The sequence below is a fragment of the Pectinophora gossypiella genome, chromosome 15 (assembly GCF_024362695.1).
Source record: "Pectinophora gossypiella chromosome 15, ilPecGoss1.1, whole genome shotgun sequence".
Classification (NCBI taxonomy): Eukaryota; Metazoa; Arthropoda; class Insecta; order Lepidoptera; family Gelechiidae; genus Pectinophora; species Pectinophora gossypiella.
The window spans coordinates 15,164,612-15,183,251 of record NC_065418.1 but is presented as its reverse complement, the minus strand read 5'-3'; the positions used below and the strand labels follow the sequence as shown (position 1 = coordinate 15,183,251).

Sequence of the window (18,640 nt, the reverse complement as noted above, 5' to 3'; positions counted from 1 at the left end):
ACTACAATGTAAGTCACGCGTTCTCCGAACTGGGATATCACGGATTGGGTTGATGAAATAGATACATCCAATATAATCATTCTATTTCTATATTATTCTATTTCTCGACCGTTAGTTTCACTGGTTCCTTTTTTTCAAAAAAGTCATTTTTTCTTGTACCTATTATTCTGTTTTTTCCTATCTGTAACTTTTAATACCTTTTGTTATTCCGTTTTTTTTGTTCTTTAACTACCTAAAACAAATTCTACGTACATGTTAATTACATAAGTTGCGCACGTCTGTAATTGGTGTAAGCACTAGTACTGGCCTTAAGAAAGTTATATTGATTGTTGTGTGTTTCTACTGTTGATGTGTCTAGTAAATAAATAAATAAATAAAAAACATAAAAATATCATCTTTTGCAACCACTTTTGATGCGAATGTTATGTCCATCAATAGCCACGCTCTTGTCCCTGTAGCATTCTACATTCTTCTCTATCATAAGCCTATTTAGGGTATTTCATATAAGACACGACGTTCGCCTTCTCTTTAATCCGTTCCATGTGAGCTCTTCTTGGTCTTCCCCTTCCTGTCTTTCCTTGTAGCTTCCTTTCTATGATGTTTTTAATTAATACATCGTGTCTTATTAAGTGTTCAATCATCTTGCCTCGCCTGTCCTCAATAACTCTCAATATTTGCCTCTTTTCCCTTACCCTTACTAGCACTTCCTCATTAGTTAATATTGCAAAGGTGGGCGCAGGAAAAGAAAACAACTTGCTCGTTTAACGAATAAAAGTTAAAGTGAAAGAAAAATACAGTGTGACTGATGGAATGAATGATTGAGTTATGAACGAGTATTGAACAAGTGAATTTACGATTGAATGACAATGTTTGTTTTTAATAATATTGAGTAGGTTAGGATATTTGCAAATACCAATAGTTAAGTTTTGTTATGGAACGTAATAAGTATTGTGCTGTAAGTATAATTTACTTCTCCAGATTAATAAGCCCGGGTGACAGACGAACTTGTAAGAATGTTAATTAGAAAACTTCCCGGAGTTGTACTTCAGTAAGGCCGTGCGAAGACCCTTAATGAGAGTGGCTTGAATTAGCTATTTCAGTTTACCTTTGCTGTTAAGAACCAAGGGACTTTGTGTTTAGCTTAATACAGCCTCACAACTCCTTTGTCGAAAACTTGGTGGTAAAGGGGTAGACGATGTAAAACTTACAGTAACACACATTTACACTTGCGTTTATTTATACAGGGTGTTAGTGACATCTGGGAGTTAAAATGGGCACATCGAAGCAATTCATCTAAAAAGCAATATTGCTAGCATTTATTTATTTCTTATTTTATTTATTATTTTTCTTTATTAAGGAAACAAACAGCTTAAACAATAGATACTTAAAGATATAATTAATAATTATAATTAATTGATTTAATTTATAGTTATATTTGCAGCTAATCTATAATAAGCCACGTCAAAAAAATAAAGCATACTTACCTAAGATATAGCCTGCGTAGTTGCTGATTGCTGGGTGTGAAAAATATCCGTGATTCCACTACTACGATTATGGTTGATTGGTTGCAATTGGTTTCTATATCGATATTCGATTTGATTGATATCATTGCTATCATATTTCTCATATTTTTCCGACGGAGAGATTGTCCTTTCCAACATGATGGACATTTGTTAAGGGAAACAGGCTAATCCCTTGTCACCATTAAGGTTTATCATATCCATCTAGATTTATCCGGCCAAGTAGTTAATGCCATTTGCGGCAAATCTACAATAAGTCACGTCAAAAAAAACATATCCATCTAGGACTTCATCATCAATAGGGCAAGTTGTCTTTGATTTCTAGTGGCTTTGCCCACCCTATTAGAGATTACGGGCGTGAGTTTAAGTATGTTTATTTTTCTATTTTATAGTCAGACATACGCATTCGCATATGAATGTTACCTACTTAATTATCCAGATTAATTTATAAAGAGGTATTTGGATGGTGTTTGTAGAGAAGTGTGTCAGGATCGCAGCAAATGGAATTCCTTACGTCTTACGTCTCTGCTTACCCCGATGGGAAATAGGCGTGAGTTTATGTATGTATGTATGTATTTGTATGGATGTGCCGTTCGCTTTTGCGCCTTTTTACTGTCGGTAACATTCCAGAGTGGAAACGACGAAAAAAGAGTTTTGTAACCTAACCTTTAGGCTCATAAGATAAGAATACTAGAAAGAAAACTTTGAAAAAAAAAAACAGCCGGCGTTCTTATTATTAAAGATTTTTTACAACAGGAACATTTCCGGCACGACACATTATGGGCTGGAACTCTCTAAACTGTTTCTAAAAACAGTGTCAGTTATATAAAGCTACGCTATTCCTGAATAACATTTATTTGGAATGTTATTATCACTGTATTTGTAAGATTAAGTTTACCCACCGTTTCCAAAGGATTGTCTGATCAAATTACACTGTTGATAAATATTAGTAAAGCAAATACGCATTTAATTAAACACATATACTAATACGGAAATCTTCTGGTAAATACGAGAATCAAACGGATCGTAATTGGACCCAATGTGGAGTTAAATTGACTTAACGGCTTTGAGAATTACGTCATTGCTGAGTTTTGCCGCCAGCGTGGTCGACGCCTTCCTTCAATCAGCGCTTATCGCTATCGACCCACTAGGGTTTCCTTTCAGACGACACCCTGAGCCGAGGTTCGCGCCCAACTGGGCACCCTCAGGCCTGTTGCCTTAAACATTGTACCGGAGAGCCTTCAGCGCTCCCCATTTGTCCGGTCAAGTAGTTAATGCCATCTGCGGCAGATCTACAATAAGTCACGTCGCATTGTCCGTCGTCCGGCCAAGTTGTTTATCCCGTTTACGGCAAATCTAAAATAAGCAACTTCAAAAAAAAAAACCTATGGCCGCTACTTTAATAGGTACTTAACTTTACCATTTTTTTATTAACTTATTTGTAGATTATAAACATTACAGTCAAAACAAACCACCCGCGGATCCACCCGCGGGGGCTTATTTGACTAAATAGATTGTTATTGTCTATTTTATATATCTAATGTGTATTTTTGATTTGTAGATTATTGGTCAGACAAAAGATTAACCGCACTCAACCGAGATAACCAGATACATACTTAGTTAAGTAGTTAAACTTACTCAATCAGCGGGCTGACCGCTTAGTTAGAGTGGGATCCTTTGTGTTACCGACACATGGGACGCTAGCTCGGTCGCACAGACTTTGAACCGAAGTTAGACCCCTTTAAATTGTTTAAAATGTTAGACCGTCTAATTGCTACACACCTTGACCACCAAAGCAGATGTTCCGGATTCGAATCTCAGTCTCGAGTGTGTAAATATACAGTGTAGTTTTGCCAACAATGGGCGAATGTTGAAAATCAGCCTCCGTGGTTGCATTCTGGGGAAATATTAGCAGTTTTGCTGGACTGCGGCACCCCAGGGTCAGTTTTCGCCCACGCGAGTCCCTCTCAAATCTATCGTCTACAGGTAATACAAAATCGTTTCATACGGAAAGCCACGAGAGCTCCGTGGTTCCTTCGCAATGAAAATCTGCACATTGACCTAGGTATGCCAACCATTGCCCAATGGCTCAAATCCCAAATATTTTTTTTAGTTTTCTTTTAGTGTGGGTTGTGAGGTGGATTACCATCCTCATCAAGGCTGGTATTGTATTTTAAAAAGACATTAGGCGTTGAGCCGTGGGGTCCCAGTTGGTAGAACGCTTGCTTCTCACTTTGAGGTCACAGGTTCGAATCCAGCACAGGCCTATACCAATGATTGTTGAATTTATTTTCGAATTCATACGTGCTCAGTGTTGAAGGAAAACATCGTGAGGAAACCCACGAATTCTCGAGGAATACATTTTCAGAGTTATGAGACCTAACCTGTATTGGGCTGGTTTTCCCTTCGCGGGTTGGAGGGTCAGACAGGCAGTCGCTTCTGCAAAAAAAAAACCGGACCTGTTAAATCTTCGGATAAGGTAAGCAGGCCCTGTGAAAATGGCATAATGCTAGCGAGATGATGGTTAGGCCTTGTCACTTTAATTTTTCCTCAAAAGGTAAGGTAGATTAGATTACCTAACATTTGTATGGATGTATGTAGGATGTATGTGTGAGCAGCAAACACTTACATACACTCCTACATGGCATGGATTATGCTAAAATATACTGCGCAATAAAAAACATGAATTCTGAAAGCACGATATTAGTGGTGTTCTCGCTACAAAGAAAGTACATTTGAATTGTATACATAGCATATAGATATACGGAGGGAAGAGATAATCTGTCTGTATGAAGCACTCCGCTGCCGCAGCACACAGCAATGCCTAGAATACACAGCGGGCCATTGTGAGGGCAAAGCCTTTAAAGCGTAGTGTAACATACACATAGATACATAAACTCACGCCTATTTCCCACCGGGGTAAGCAGAGACTATGGAATTCCATTTGCTTCGATCCTGACACACTTCTTTTGCTTCCTCCACAAGCGTAGTGTAAGACATAAAATAAAAATATTAAATATAAAATAAAAACAGATTTCCTAAAACAACTAAAATATTAAGTATAATGATATAATTCAACTACTCACTAAGGATCTGGTAGAGCCGTGGTAGCTCAGTTGGTAGAACGCTTGCCTCTCACTTTGAGGTCTCAGGTTCGAATCCAGCACAGTTTTTAATGTTAATTTAAATAAATAAAGAACAAACGGCCTTCGTGGTCCAGTGGTTGAGCGTTGGGTCATGATCCAGAGGCCCCGGGATCGAATCCCGGTGGGGACATATCACAAAAATCACTTTGTGATCCCTAGTTCGGTTAGGACGTTACAGGCTGATCACCTGATAGTCCGAAAGTAATATGATCCGTGCATCGGAAGACACGTTAAGCTGTTGCCCCCGGTTACTACTTACTGATGTAAGTAAGTAGACGTTACATGAGCCATATCAGGGGCCTTTGGCGGCTCAGTAATAACCCTGAAACCAGGGTTGAAGAGGTTGGTATGCCACCTTACAACCCACGCGATAGAAGAAGAAAAAAAAACAAAAGATTAAATTAGTATTTTGTTGTAGAATTGCATCGTCGTGGGAGCTTAGCTGCTCTTTACACGTGTCTCTTAAATAAAACAGTTAAGTCTACAATATTTTATCACACTTCTGGTTCTCGATATAAACGATGATATGGCGCAGGCTGGTGATGAGGCGAGTACACGAGTTCGAGCAAGCGCACGGCAGACCTCGACGCTATAACGTGATGAGTTGAAGGCCCGTCCCCCTGCCGCTATTCATTATAATTACCAAAACGGTGTGCTCACGTGCCCTCACTGTGCGCGGGAGTTCACTGTAAAGATAGGCTACATAAGCCGACTAGGAGTCGAAGTGGTTGCCATGGCTGAAATCGGTCGGACATCATCATCATCACTCGATATAAAAATCTCATTCCGTGTGCCGCTTAACGCATTAGTTCTCTCCCTCTTACTCCTATTGCTGATTACTCGAGGCTCTGCTCACCCCATTATGGACGTCAGTTTATGTATTTATTACAATTTAGAAAAAAAAAACGGGCAAATTCTAGTCGGACTCGCCCATGAAGGGTTCCGTAACAGCAAGTAACATAATATAAAAGTTTTTTTTACTGCGTAGTAACTTTTGATGTTTTAACTATGAAAGTAAATTACGGTTTACGATTTATGATGTATAAAAAAGAAACTACTTACTAGATCTGGTTCAAACCAATTTTCGTTGGTAGTTTTCATGGTAATCTACATCATATATTTTTTATAAGTTACAGGGGGGGGGGGGACACATTTTACCACTTTGGAAGTGTCTCTCGCGCAAACTATTCAGTTTAGAAAAAAATGATATTAAAAACCTCAATACCATTTTAGAAGACCTATCCATAGATACCCCACACGTATGGGTTTGATGTAAAAAAATTTTTTGAGTTTCAGTTCTATGTATGAGGACCCCCAAAATTTATTGCTTTTTCTATCATTGCGTAAAAATCTTAATGCGGTTCACAGAATACACATATTTATCAAGTTTCAACAGTACATAGCTATTATAGTTTCGGAGAAAAGTGGCTGTGACATACGGACGGACGGACAGACATGACGAATCTACAAGGGTTCCGTTTTTTGCCATTAGGCTACTTTGCTATTAGGCTACGGAACCCTAAAAAGAAATAGAAACCTCCATATTATATTTTTCTTTGCGTCTGTCGGTTACGAAAGAAGGTTTCATAAATAAATAGGCGTATACTAATCGCTGCGTGCAGTGTAAGCGTCTAGCGCGTAATGGAATATTTATCACGCCACTAAATAAAACCCACACATTGGAAAAGTGATCTAATATTCACGTTTTATACAGTAAAAGGGAAATGACAGCTATGAAAGTTTCCCTGAGAGCTAGAAGACAATTCTCCGCTCTCCGGCAGCGGCCGAGCTAAGTTTACCTCACCCCCCTCGGTCTTACTTGAGCCTTCAATAGTGTGGGCGTCAGAACTCAGAAGTCACACACAGATGCGCGTGTACGATAAAATCTATGTGTAGTGTCTGTGTAAAACAAGGTTTTTTGTATGAAGTGTCCGGTGTGTGGTGATACCGACCGGCCGGCGTACTCGAAGATTTCCCTCAATCAGCGCTTAATTCTTTCAAATATTTTTCCTCTCAGACGACGCCCTGAGCCGAGGTTCGCACCCAACTGGGCACCCACAGGCCTGTTGTCTTAAACGTTGAGAGAGCCTTCAGCGCTCCCCATTTGTCTGGCCAAGTAGTTAATGCCATCTGCGGCAAATCTACAATAAGTCACATCAAAAAAAAAGGTGTGTGGTGATAAGCAGCAAGATACAATACCTTCGTTTTATATTTCTTTTTAGGATATGACATTTTCTACTTTATTCGATCTCATACTCATAAAAATAATACAGATTTCGCTCCCAATTCACGACAGCGAATTCCACAACTATATACGTAGATACATAGGTATACTTATGTACGAATATTGAGGTTGTGAGATAGGTTGTATTGTGTCCTCAGGCTGAAATCGATAAAGGAAGACGGAGATATGAGACAAATATTACGGTTTACATTTCGTGACATAATCTCCATAGCGTTAACCCGTTTTCACAGGATCCGCTTCATAATTTGTAGATATGACAGCATGTCAACCTTTTAACCTGCGAAACGAAACTCAGCCCAATCTATGTTATATATGGGTATATATCCGCATGAGTTTTCTCACGGTGCTTTTGTTCACCGCCGAGAATGCGGTAAGTAATTATTATATGATCACACGAATTCGAAAAATATACGAATAAGTATATGTTAATATGTGTTGTTATGTTCTTCTCTTCTATCGTGTGGGTTGTGAGGTGAATTACCAACCTCATCAACTCTAGTGTCAGGGTTACTATTGAGCCGCCAAAGGCCCCTGACATGGCTCACGTAACGACTACTTACTTACATCGGTAAATAGTAGCTGGGACCAACGGCTTAACGTGCCTTCCGAAGCAAGGATCATCTTACATTTTGGACAATCAGGTGATCAGCCTGTAATGTCTTAACCAAACTAGGGATCACAAGGTGATTTTTGTGATATGTTCCCACCGGGATTCGAAACCGGGACCTCCGGATCGTGAGCTCAACGCTCAACTACTAGACCACGGTGGTCGTTATGTTGTTGTTATGTTTGGATACATACTAGATAAACTTCTCTATTCTATATTTGTTTCTTCTTTAGTGCAATAAAATACACTTGTATAATAATTGTATTGTGATGGATAGGTATAACTGACAGATTATGATGGATGATTACACGCGTAGCAGAATGATGGCGAATATAGTTGCAAACCGTAGCAACGCTACAGCGAAATATGACGTAGCACGTAGTCCTGTTACTACGACTGTGCCATGCCCATGCAAAAATGAGAAACCAGAATCACTTATTCTTTATCTTAATTATCATAGTATTAGCAATTTTAAGTAATTGGGGTAGGGGTATGGTAGCCATTGCTATAAAAGGCGAGCGTTCTGACAAACAAGTTTCACTTCGTTCTTGGCTCTCCGATAGTACGCATCGTGTTCGACGAGTCCTGTGCGGTATCGTTATATTTTTCTTATATTTATTTAGTTACGTGTTATTCTGTTCTTAATTATGTGTCTTATTGTGTAATAAAATTCTTGATAAGTAAATTAATTTTGTTTTGTAAGATTTGTTTTTTTTTTTAATTAAATCCACTTCTGAAGCTTATAATAGATAGATTTGTTGAAGGCCAATTTAACATTTTTGACTCTACGTCATTACGCAAGGTGTGGCTGTGGAGAAGAAATGAGAAGAAACTGCAACAGCAACACATCTTTTACATCAATGTAGGTAGGTATACATTACAAATTATTGACTTGAAGAACACATTTAATACACCGGGGTAAGCAGAGACTATATGATTCCATTTGCTTTGATCCTGACACAGTTCTCTTGATTCCGCCACATTCATCAATCGCTTCATACACGCACACCGGTTTAGAGGAGACCGTACTAAACCTTTTTTTTTCTTCTAGGTCTTCCTTTGCCAGCCCTACTATCAACTTTCGCTTTATATACCGCTTTCGTAATTCTATTATCCTTCATCCGCTACACGTGTTCAACCCAACCTAACATTCCCTTCTCAATCTTATCTTATCGTTTGTTAAGTAATCTTATACTTAATAAGTAAGCTTGACTCGTCGTTAGATAAAGTACGCCTTCGTCCCCAATAGTACCAAATATTATTATGCTCCCGATTGCAGTAGTCAGACGTATCTGTTTTGAATCGCGACTCAAACGTTGGCGTCTTGAGCACACGTTCTACAGTGACGATGAATTTATTAATTTGTAATTTAGATAATTAGGTACTGGACAGTACAGTTCAAATATTATGTAGATACATTATTTTTATGAATGTATTGATTTAACAATTTTAATTTAATTTTTAATATTGGAATTTGTGACTTATTAATTTGATTGTAATTTTAAATATTGTAATTTTCACCTTGACGTGTAATATGAATTATTACCAATAAATTATATGAATATGAATATTTTCATCGCATGATGAACTAAATACTCACGGTTCATCGAGCTTTCTGTTAGACCAATGTGATAGGAAGTGAGCTATATAGACTTTAATAATGGTCGAGCCAACTGTGCTAGTGAATATTGCACTTAAGATAAATTAATAACTACACCCCAGTTCGTAGAACGCTTGCCTCTCACATTGAGGTCGCAGGTTCGAATCCAGCAGGCCTAAACCAATGATTGACGAATTTGTTTTCAAATTCATGTTTGGATCATATATGATTATCATGTGTTAAGCGGTGCAGGGAAATATCGCGTGGAAACCCACAATGATGATGAGGTATATATTATGATCTAACCTGTATTGGGCTGGTTTTCTCTTCGCGGGTTGGAAGGTCAGACAGGCAGTCGCTTCTGTAAAAAACAGACTTGTCAAATCTTCAGGTTAGGTAAGCGGACCCTGTGAAAAACGGGATAATGCTAGGTAGATGATGATGGTGGATGTTTGGTACCGGGGTTCGAACCTACTCCATTTAAGAAGCCGGTGAACCACAACCACAGTGAATTTATTATTATTATCATGTACAACCATGTGTAATTAATGAGCCGAAGCCAGTCATGGTAATGAGGCGTATATAGGGCAAGTGACGTAAGGGATGTAGGGAAGAAGCCTCCCTCATTGCTTATTATGTATAATACTTACGTAGATATACATACATAAGTCACGCCCCATAGTAATCAATGAGACAACCCGCAGCCATTTTTTTTTATCCATATTTATAATATTAATGCGAAAGTGGCCCCGATTCCTGCAGACACCTCCTAATTTTATTTTAAGTTAGACCCGTCATTTTCTTATCCGCCGAAAAGGAAAGGGACGGATGATTGTCCACAAGTTAATTTTAAAATGAATGAATAACCCGTGCGAACAAAATAGGCATCTCGCTGGTATGCAATCCGTTTGACGTGCTGTCTACTTAACTCCGTCGGGTTATAGGCCAATGTAAATTTTTTATACGGTTGTTTTAGATTTCTGCTTAAATTCAAATTCAAATTATTTATTTCAGATTAATATCCATAATTATAAGTATAAGTACATCAGATTAGATTAGATAAATTAAAATTAAATTATATATAAAATCAAATAAAATTAATATTATTAATAAAAATGAAATTACACGAAATAAAATAAAATAAAATACATTGGTGCCCATTCGGGTGCACACAAACCCAACCCAAATTCAGTTCGACAGCTCCCAAATGAGTGCCGTCCTGCACTTACAGTAAGTGCAAGAAAGGGATAGAGCTTAAAATTGACGTGTATTCCATAAATTTTATGCCTGTCGATTACCCGTCCCTTTCTTTTTCAACGGATAAGAAAATGACAGGTGTAACTTAAAATAAAATTAGATGGCGTTTGCAGGAATTAGCACCAGTGTTTACACATACACACGTGTCTGTCTGTTTGTTTGTCCGTATTTCACGGCAAAACAGAGCGGCGAATTGACGTGATTTTTTAGATACTTGAAATGATGAGTGACACAGGGTATTTTTTGTCTCTTTCTAATTACCCCACTTCTTTTAAAAGGGGTGAATTTTGTATGATGCATTCCGCAATTTTCAAGGTAAGCTACAAATTGGTATGCGGACTATTTGTGACTAACAAAATAATCGCGCATATTTTTTTTGAAATCTGCTCCTAAACCCTTTCAAAGAGGGGGTGAATTTTCATGGGAAATTTTAGAGTTTTTAAGTTAGGAAGCTAATAAAAATTGGTACCGTCTTACCCCGACATTAATGCGAGCGAAGTAGGCACAAATTAGTATGAATAGATAATAAATGATCCTATCGCGCAGTGGTCCTTTATTTTTTTTTGACGTGACTTATTGTAGATTTGCCGCAGATGGCATTAACTACTTGGCCGGACAAAGCGCAGTGGTCCGTTATCCTGGGAAATATTTAAAAAAAATAAGTATTTACTACAAAGAGTATAATACTAAATTGACTAAGTAGGTAAAATGGTTACATAGAGGGCAGCAGTAACTGTACTATTTAGCGGCGGAGGACAGGAGTCATAGTACGGATTTGTGATACTCTTCTGGGCGCCATCCCACTCGCGTCAGACAGAGTACTGCGGGGCGGAAGGCAAGACAGAAACCACTGCCCTATTTTTCCCTAAAAAGTAGCATGGAGAGTATTTTAAATGCTACACCGACAAGAGCGTGGCTCTTAAATTGATGATGATAATACTTCTGGCAACACTGCTGTTGCCGGGAGTAAAATCTGTTATTCGACAGTTCACTAATTCAGAAAATATAACCTGACAAACATTCCCCCCTAAAAAGGATCATGGAGAAATTCTACACCGACAATGATGATGAGGTAAAATGGTTAAAATAATTTTTCACCTCAAATTTTAGTAAGCGGCGTCATATTGCCAATTAATTTCGGCTCCATTTATCATAGCATTTTCTACACCGCAATATGTCGACTCAGGCTCGACAATACATCGTGAGTTAACACTTTCCATATTAGGGACTTGGTATTATATTCCGTTTTTATTGGACCCCTTTTTTTTCATACACATACCGCAGTGGAGTCTCCACCAACCCGCAGTGGGGCAGCGTGGTGAGGTATGCTCTGTGTGGGGTAATAAGCCGGTTGATATAAGCCCTATAAACTCACGCCTGTGTACGCTATGGGGATGGGTAGAGCCACAAGTGATCGAAGACAACTTGCGTTGATACAAAGTCAGCCTATCGCCCATAGGAAAAGTGTACGTTTTCTTGGACTTTATTGACTTTTTCTTTAGTCAGACAAGGCAAAGTTGGTTTACGGAGGCGAAGTGACGCGCCGGTGCACAAAAACCGTAATGAAATTAGTTGACAGGTGCGTTCAGGAAGCGGGAAACGAATATTTTTTTTAGCTTTGGATATGAGCTTTGAAAATTGTGACGATGCGGGAGCATAAGACGTAGACTACACTGTTAGCCGTCTCGAACAAGGAGCGAGTATAATAACACTAAACTAACTTCTTGTTCATCACTCAACAGTAGCGACACCTGATGGGAGATATAGGCCTTTTTTATCCTCTGCTAATTAGTTAGCTAGTTACCCTTTAATAACATAACATCACGCCTAAATCCCCGAAGTGGTAGGCAGAGGCGTATAGTCATATACTCACTCCTCGAAGACTTTGTTTATCATTACCACGCAAATTAAAGTTATGAAGTTCTGTGTTCAAACCAAGAAATGTTGTTTCGTCTCAGATTGCCTAGGTCGAGAGGACGTAATATACGATCACGACGACCCGATTACTCTAGCTATAGAGGCGGCCAATCAGCTCGCGACACCAAAGACTTCACAACCCTGATACCGACCCCGCCGGCGTGGTCGACGATTTCCCTCAATCAGCGCTTATCGCTATCGACCCACTAGGGTCTTATAATTCTATCAAGTATTTTTCCTCTCAGACGACACCCTGAGCCGAGGTTCGCGCCCAACTGGGCACCCTCAGGCCTGTTGTCTTAAACGTTGTACCGGGTGAGAGCCTTCAGCGCTCCCCATTTGTCCTGTCAAGTAGTTTATGCCTTCTGCGGAAAATCTACAATAAGTCACGTCAAAAAAAAATCAGTTTTCACTATAAGTAAGTAAAATTGGTATTTAAAGATATTTAAAACACGCTATACTTCTCAAATTGACCTACATTTGTTGACCTACAACTTTTTACCACACAAGAGGAATTCTTCATTAACGTGACAAGCGATAGAAAACATTCACATAGCTGTATAAAAATTCCTCAGCCAGTGTGAAATGGTCGTAAAGGTCATTTTATTAAATTCACGACAAACGTGACATATTTCTTAATACAAAATCTACAGAAGTGCTACTGTGGAGACTCATTCGAGAGTCAAAAACGGCCACATTGCAAAGCAATATTGCAATTTGACATTAAAAAAAAATTATATTACATAACATACACAAACAGCCTATATACGTCCTACTGCTGGGCACAGGCCTCCCCTCAATCAACCGGAGGGGGTATGGAGCATACTCCACCACGCTGCTCCACTGCGGGTTGGTGGAGGTGTTTTTACGGCCAATAGCCGGGACCAACGGCTTAACGTGCCCTCCGAAGCACGGAATCAATGCAATGGCAGAAGCATATTAAAAAATAATTGATGTTTGTATTTGGATCAGATTATGTATAAAATCAGAATAATAATGAGTGGAAAATGTAATTGTGCTTGGGTGTAATAAAAAGGGTCATCATTCATACCCAAAAAATTATCCATTAAATTACAAGGTTAAACGAAGAAAAATCTATACAGCGCCATCTGTATGGTTTTTGAGGAATGCAGCCTGGAAAGTCTCTCATTGTTTCAATGTGACTTGCTTCCGTCCTGCATTACCTACTGTACCGATGACTCCCATCTCCGCCTCTGCAACCGTTGAGGTCTTCACCCGTATCCCTGGACAATCTACGTTATAACCCGCAGGTCTGGGTTCCTAACCGAACTCATCCTCCATCCCATCTTACTCTGGCCTACTGAAGTAAGAGGCGCCTTCCCCCTCTGCAAGGACGCGCCGAACAGGAATTATTAATATTAATTGTTAAGCTTAAAAAAAAACGCCAGAAAACGTACTTTGTAAATGAGTTTCCTTAGAAACCTTTCGGCGTATAAACGTTGGGAAAAATAATTCCCCGTCCGTGCATAGCTTGCGAAGCAGGGATGCCTGGGTTTAACGTAAATATACTGTTTTATTACGGGATGCGAAATGTCAGAGCCGGGTATTTTTAGATCAGTGCCTGTATGGAGCGTTACGAAGCATGTTTACATTATAAATGGCGAAGGTGAGTATTTTCAGGGATCCGTTACCTTAAATCGGAGCGGAGTCTCCTGACACAGGTACTACGCTTAAAAGGAGACTCCAATCACCTTTATTACTGTAAATACGGCCTCCGTGGTCCAGTGGTTTGAGCGTTGGGCTAACGATCCGAAGGCCCCGGGTTCAAGTCCCGGTGGGGACATATCACAAAAATCACTTTGTGATCCCTAGTTTGGTTAGGAACATTACAGGCTGATCATCTGATTGTCCGAATATAAGATATCCGTGCTTCGGAAGGCACGTTAACTACTTACTAATGTAAGTAAGTAGTCGTTACATGAGCCATGTCAGGGGCCTTTGGCGGCTCAATTATAACCCTGACACCAGGGTTGATGGGGTTTGATAATCTACCTCAAAACCCACACGATAGAAGAACTAACACAATAGTTTCGCTTCTGCCACTCTCAAGAATAATAATAACTTCTTGCGTGTTTGCTTAGCAAAATCAAGGCGTAACACTGCATTTTTCATTGCAACTCACGAGTCCGGCCCAGTCCTGAAACGTGAGGTCCAGGCTAGACAAGGGCTCGTAGTTAAAGGCAACTGTCTCGTAATTATATTGTCCACATTACATTATATTGCTTAACACGTTGCGACGTGAGCAGCGAGGAGGGAGGGCCTAATTTAATCTACAGCATGTATCGTATTCTCTGTGGGCTAACACGATTACTTAGGCCGTATCTTTGTAGGATCATTTACAGAACAGGAATTAGTAGACTACATGAATTCTGACATCAATCGAAATAATATAGTTAGTTTTCTTACCTCATGAGTATGGAGATCCGAGTATGGGATGGATGTCCGTTAGTATAAGTATTATACAGGGTGTTAGTGACATCATAACGAATACATGATTCAGAGTTAACTCTGATTCATCACCCTTAGTGAGAGGAATGATTCAGCTCAGTATTATGAGTTAACATACTATAAGTATTTGTTATTTATTTTATCTTTTATATATTGAGGAAACGTAATGAGTCTAATGACAAATTTTCAAATCTACATCAAATTCAAATTCAAAAATATCTTTCAAATCAAATCAAATCAATTTATTTGCGAGAACACATAGATACAATAAAGGTGGTAAAATAATTTAAATAACAATGTTGTGATGTGTTCGGCCTGCATGCAGGCGTACAAATATACATAAGAAAATAAAAAATAAAGAAATGGTACATTGAAAGAAAATTATTGAAAATATACTTATTATTAAAAAATTACAAAATTTATTTATTTTTATGTTCAAAATATTCCTTCAAATTGTAGTAACATTTGTCCATAAGCCATTTCGTTAAGTTATTCTTGAACTTGTTTCCAGTTAGTATTTTCAATTCATTTGGCAGATTATTATATAATTCAATGCACATATTTGATGCATTTCTTTTATGCATGTTGGTTGGAGTCTGTGGTTGATGTAGTACATTAGCAAAACATGACCTATTTTGTCTCTGGTGAACGTCACTGTATTTTTTAAAGTAATAAGGATACTCCCTAACAAAACAGCATGCTGCTCTGATGTAAGCACATGGGACTGGCAAGATATTTAATTGTTTGAATAAAGGCCTGCAACTTTCTCTAAATCCGACTCTACATATTGCACGTATACATCGTTTTTGTAGTTTTAGTATACTTTCAATTTCAACACTGTTTCCCCATACTAAGAGACCATAATTCAGAACTGAGGCCACGTATCCATGGTAAGCGACGAGAGCTGAATCTTTAGAGACAGTTTGTGATAATCTCTTCAGAGCAAACACAAATCTATTCAGTTTTGCACAAATCTCCACTATATGCATTTTCCAATTGAGATGTTTATCAATATTTATGCCTAAAAATTTTGTAGTATCTACTAGATCAATTTTATTCATGCTATATTTAACTTCAACAGGTTGTGTTTTAGCTTGACACGAGTGTAGTTGGATTAATTTAGTTTTTTTAATGTTTAGTCTTAAATTATTTTTGTCCATCCATTCAGTAATCTCTGAGAGTACATTATTTTTTATTCAGTAGGTAACATAGTTACACTTTGAATCGCCAATTTTTACATAACGAACGTCTCATCCGCCTAAAACTACTGCAGCTTCTCACAACCTGTATAGCCGGCCACCGGCATCTACTTACTTATTCTTTTCTTCACCTTCTTATTGTAGGAACTAAGCAGGTCGTACACGTAATTATTAGCATCATACAAGTCAAAGACAATCAGTTGGTAAATAGTGAGTAGGAGACTGATTCTACAATACCCTGATCAAATTGCGAATGTCAAAAACAACCAGACCTAGGGTGTACAGAGCTTTTATTGTCTTCGGCAATCATCGCATTTCCTAGTACATACAAACGATCATTCCACGTTCTTGTATCAGAATTTGAATTTAGAACTAGTATTTAATTGTTGTATTTTTTTAGACTCGTGTGAACAAAGCTATAACAAAGAACTGTCGGTGTCTGTCTTATTGTGTACAAATAAATAAAATAGAAAATAAATAAAAGAACTTACGTAGTTCTGAATTCAAATTCTGATACACGATAACATTTGATGGAAATTACTAGACACCAACAAGCCCGTATAATGACGTAATCAACCTACATCTCGATGACCAGGCAAAATATTCTTTACAGCACCCAACACAAGGAACAATTTAAACGTACGCAAGATATTATTTGGTATTTAAACTAAATATGCTTCTATAATGTTCTAGGTGCAAAAAAACATAGAACATGTTCAGCTGCTTGTCTTCCCGGGCGTGTCGTAAAAACCGACAAAGGGATTATGTCCTCTAACATGATGGACTAATGTTACGGGCGATAGGCTGATTTTTCCCCTTATCACCATAAAGTTCATCATATCCAACTTACGACATCGTATCAACAGTGGCTGCAAGTCGTCTTTGATTACTTGTGGCTCTGCCCACCCCATTAGGGTTTACGAGCGTGAGTTTATGTATGTATGTTAAACTAAATATTGTGAAATGTGTTAAACTAGATATTTGATAATATCGCGTACCAAAAAGTACAACAAAATGTCCAATCTGAATCGCGAATATCGTCACATCTTTATATGCAAATTGGAGGTTATTTCCCTAGACGATTCAGTTTCGTTTGACCGCTTTGAGTCGGGATATCGTTTAAGGCTCCGACCCACGTCGATATACCCTGCCAACACTTACCGTCATATTAAGAAACGAAGGTCGGGGAGCGAGAATAGGGAACAAAGTTTGTATTGCATATTGCCTTATACTGAATCCCACGTAAGTGCCTTTTTTACCGAATTCAAAAAAGGAGGAGGTTCTCAATTATATATATATTTAAATCACATTCGGAAACTGATTTCTGTTAGCAAAATCACGCAAACGACCAGCTGGTGTCAAACCATGTAAAAAAATTGTGATCGACGATTTCCTCTAGCCCCTCATTTATCGCTATCGACTCACTTAGGTCGATTAGTACTTTCAAATATTATCCTCTCAGATGATGATGTCTTTTTTAATTTTTTAATTTATTGTGTGGGTACTCGCGTTTCACCGATCGGCGTGGGTTGAAAATCAGTGTTGCCCTCTGGGTAAATTTTCACTGAACCTTGGCCTTTTTTATTATATACATACATACATACATACATAAACTCACACCTATTTCCCACCGGGGTAAGCAGAGACTATAGAATTCCATTTGCTTCGATCCTGACACACTTCTCTTGCTTCCTCCACATTCATCAATCGCTTCATACACGCACGCCGGTTCAGAGTAGATCGTATTGAACATTTTCTAAGGACATCTCCAATTTGGTCATCGTAAGTCCTTCTCGGTCTTCCTCTGCCAGCCCTACCATCAACTTTCGCTTTATATACCGCTTTTGCATTTGCTTTTTTTATTATATACCTTTATTTTTTCAACTAAATATTAATGTAAGCATAATTTTAGTGTTGTAAATGTATATGCTTGTCGTAGGTTTTACCTAAACAAACTTTTTTATTATTATTATTTTATTATTATTATGACGCCCTGAGCTCAGGTTCGCGTCCAACTGGGCACCCTGTTGTCTTAATTTTTTTACCGGGTAAGAGCCCTTAGTGTTCTTAGTTAGTGGTTAATGCCATCTGCGGCAAATCTACAATAAGCCACGTCAAAAAAATGTGGTCTCAATTTCCACCCGGATTAAAATTAATACATGAACACAAGGTGAAAAAACAATTTCTCTTCCGTCACCTGGGCGTAAGACAACAAAATTGACTGTTCGTTGCCGTGCCGTTAAATACTCGTAGTTATTGTAGCAACGAAACGAGCAAGCCACATATTTTGCCTAAAGTGTAGAATTTGTGAGTGTAGAGTTTCTATAGTTAGCTCGTGTAGAAGTTTAGCTCTATGAGATCTGGGGGTTAAAATGGCCACACCGAAGCAATTCATTTACGAAAGCAATATTGCTATTTTGACATTTGTTTGCATTGCGCATTTACTTTTATATGCGCAAATGTCAAATTACAATATTGCTTTCTTAGATGTGGCCATTTTAACCCCCCTGATGACTTTTTGACATTGCGATCGATATGATCTCGTCTTGGCCTCATTTTACATGAAAATGTTTTTGTTAGGATCAAGATGTTTGCAGTATTTATTACAAACTTATTTTCAATGAAAATATCGTGTCCTTTTCTTTTGTGTATCACATTTCTTATCATATTTATTTGTGAT

The 18,640-nt window shown here is 38.4% G+C and overlaps 1 non-coding gene across 1 annotated transcript; it reads left to right on the top strand.

Moving 5' to 3' along the window:
• Positions 1-14,023: 14,023 nt before the first annotated feature.
• Trnav-aac (transfer RNA valine (anticodon AAC)) lies at positions 14,024-14,096 on the top strand. Its single transcript has one exon. It is a non-coding gene; the product is annotated as a tRNA-Val (tRNA).
• The last annotated feature ends 4,544 nt before the right edge of the window (positions 14,097-18,640 follow it).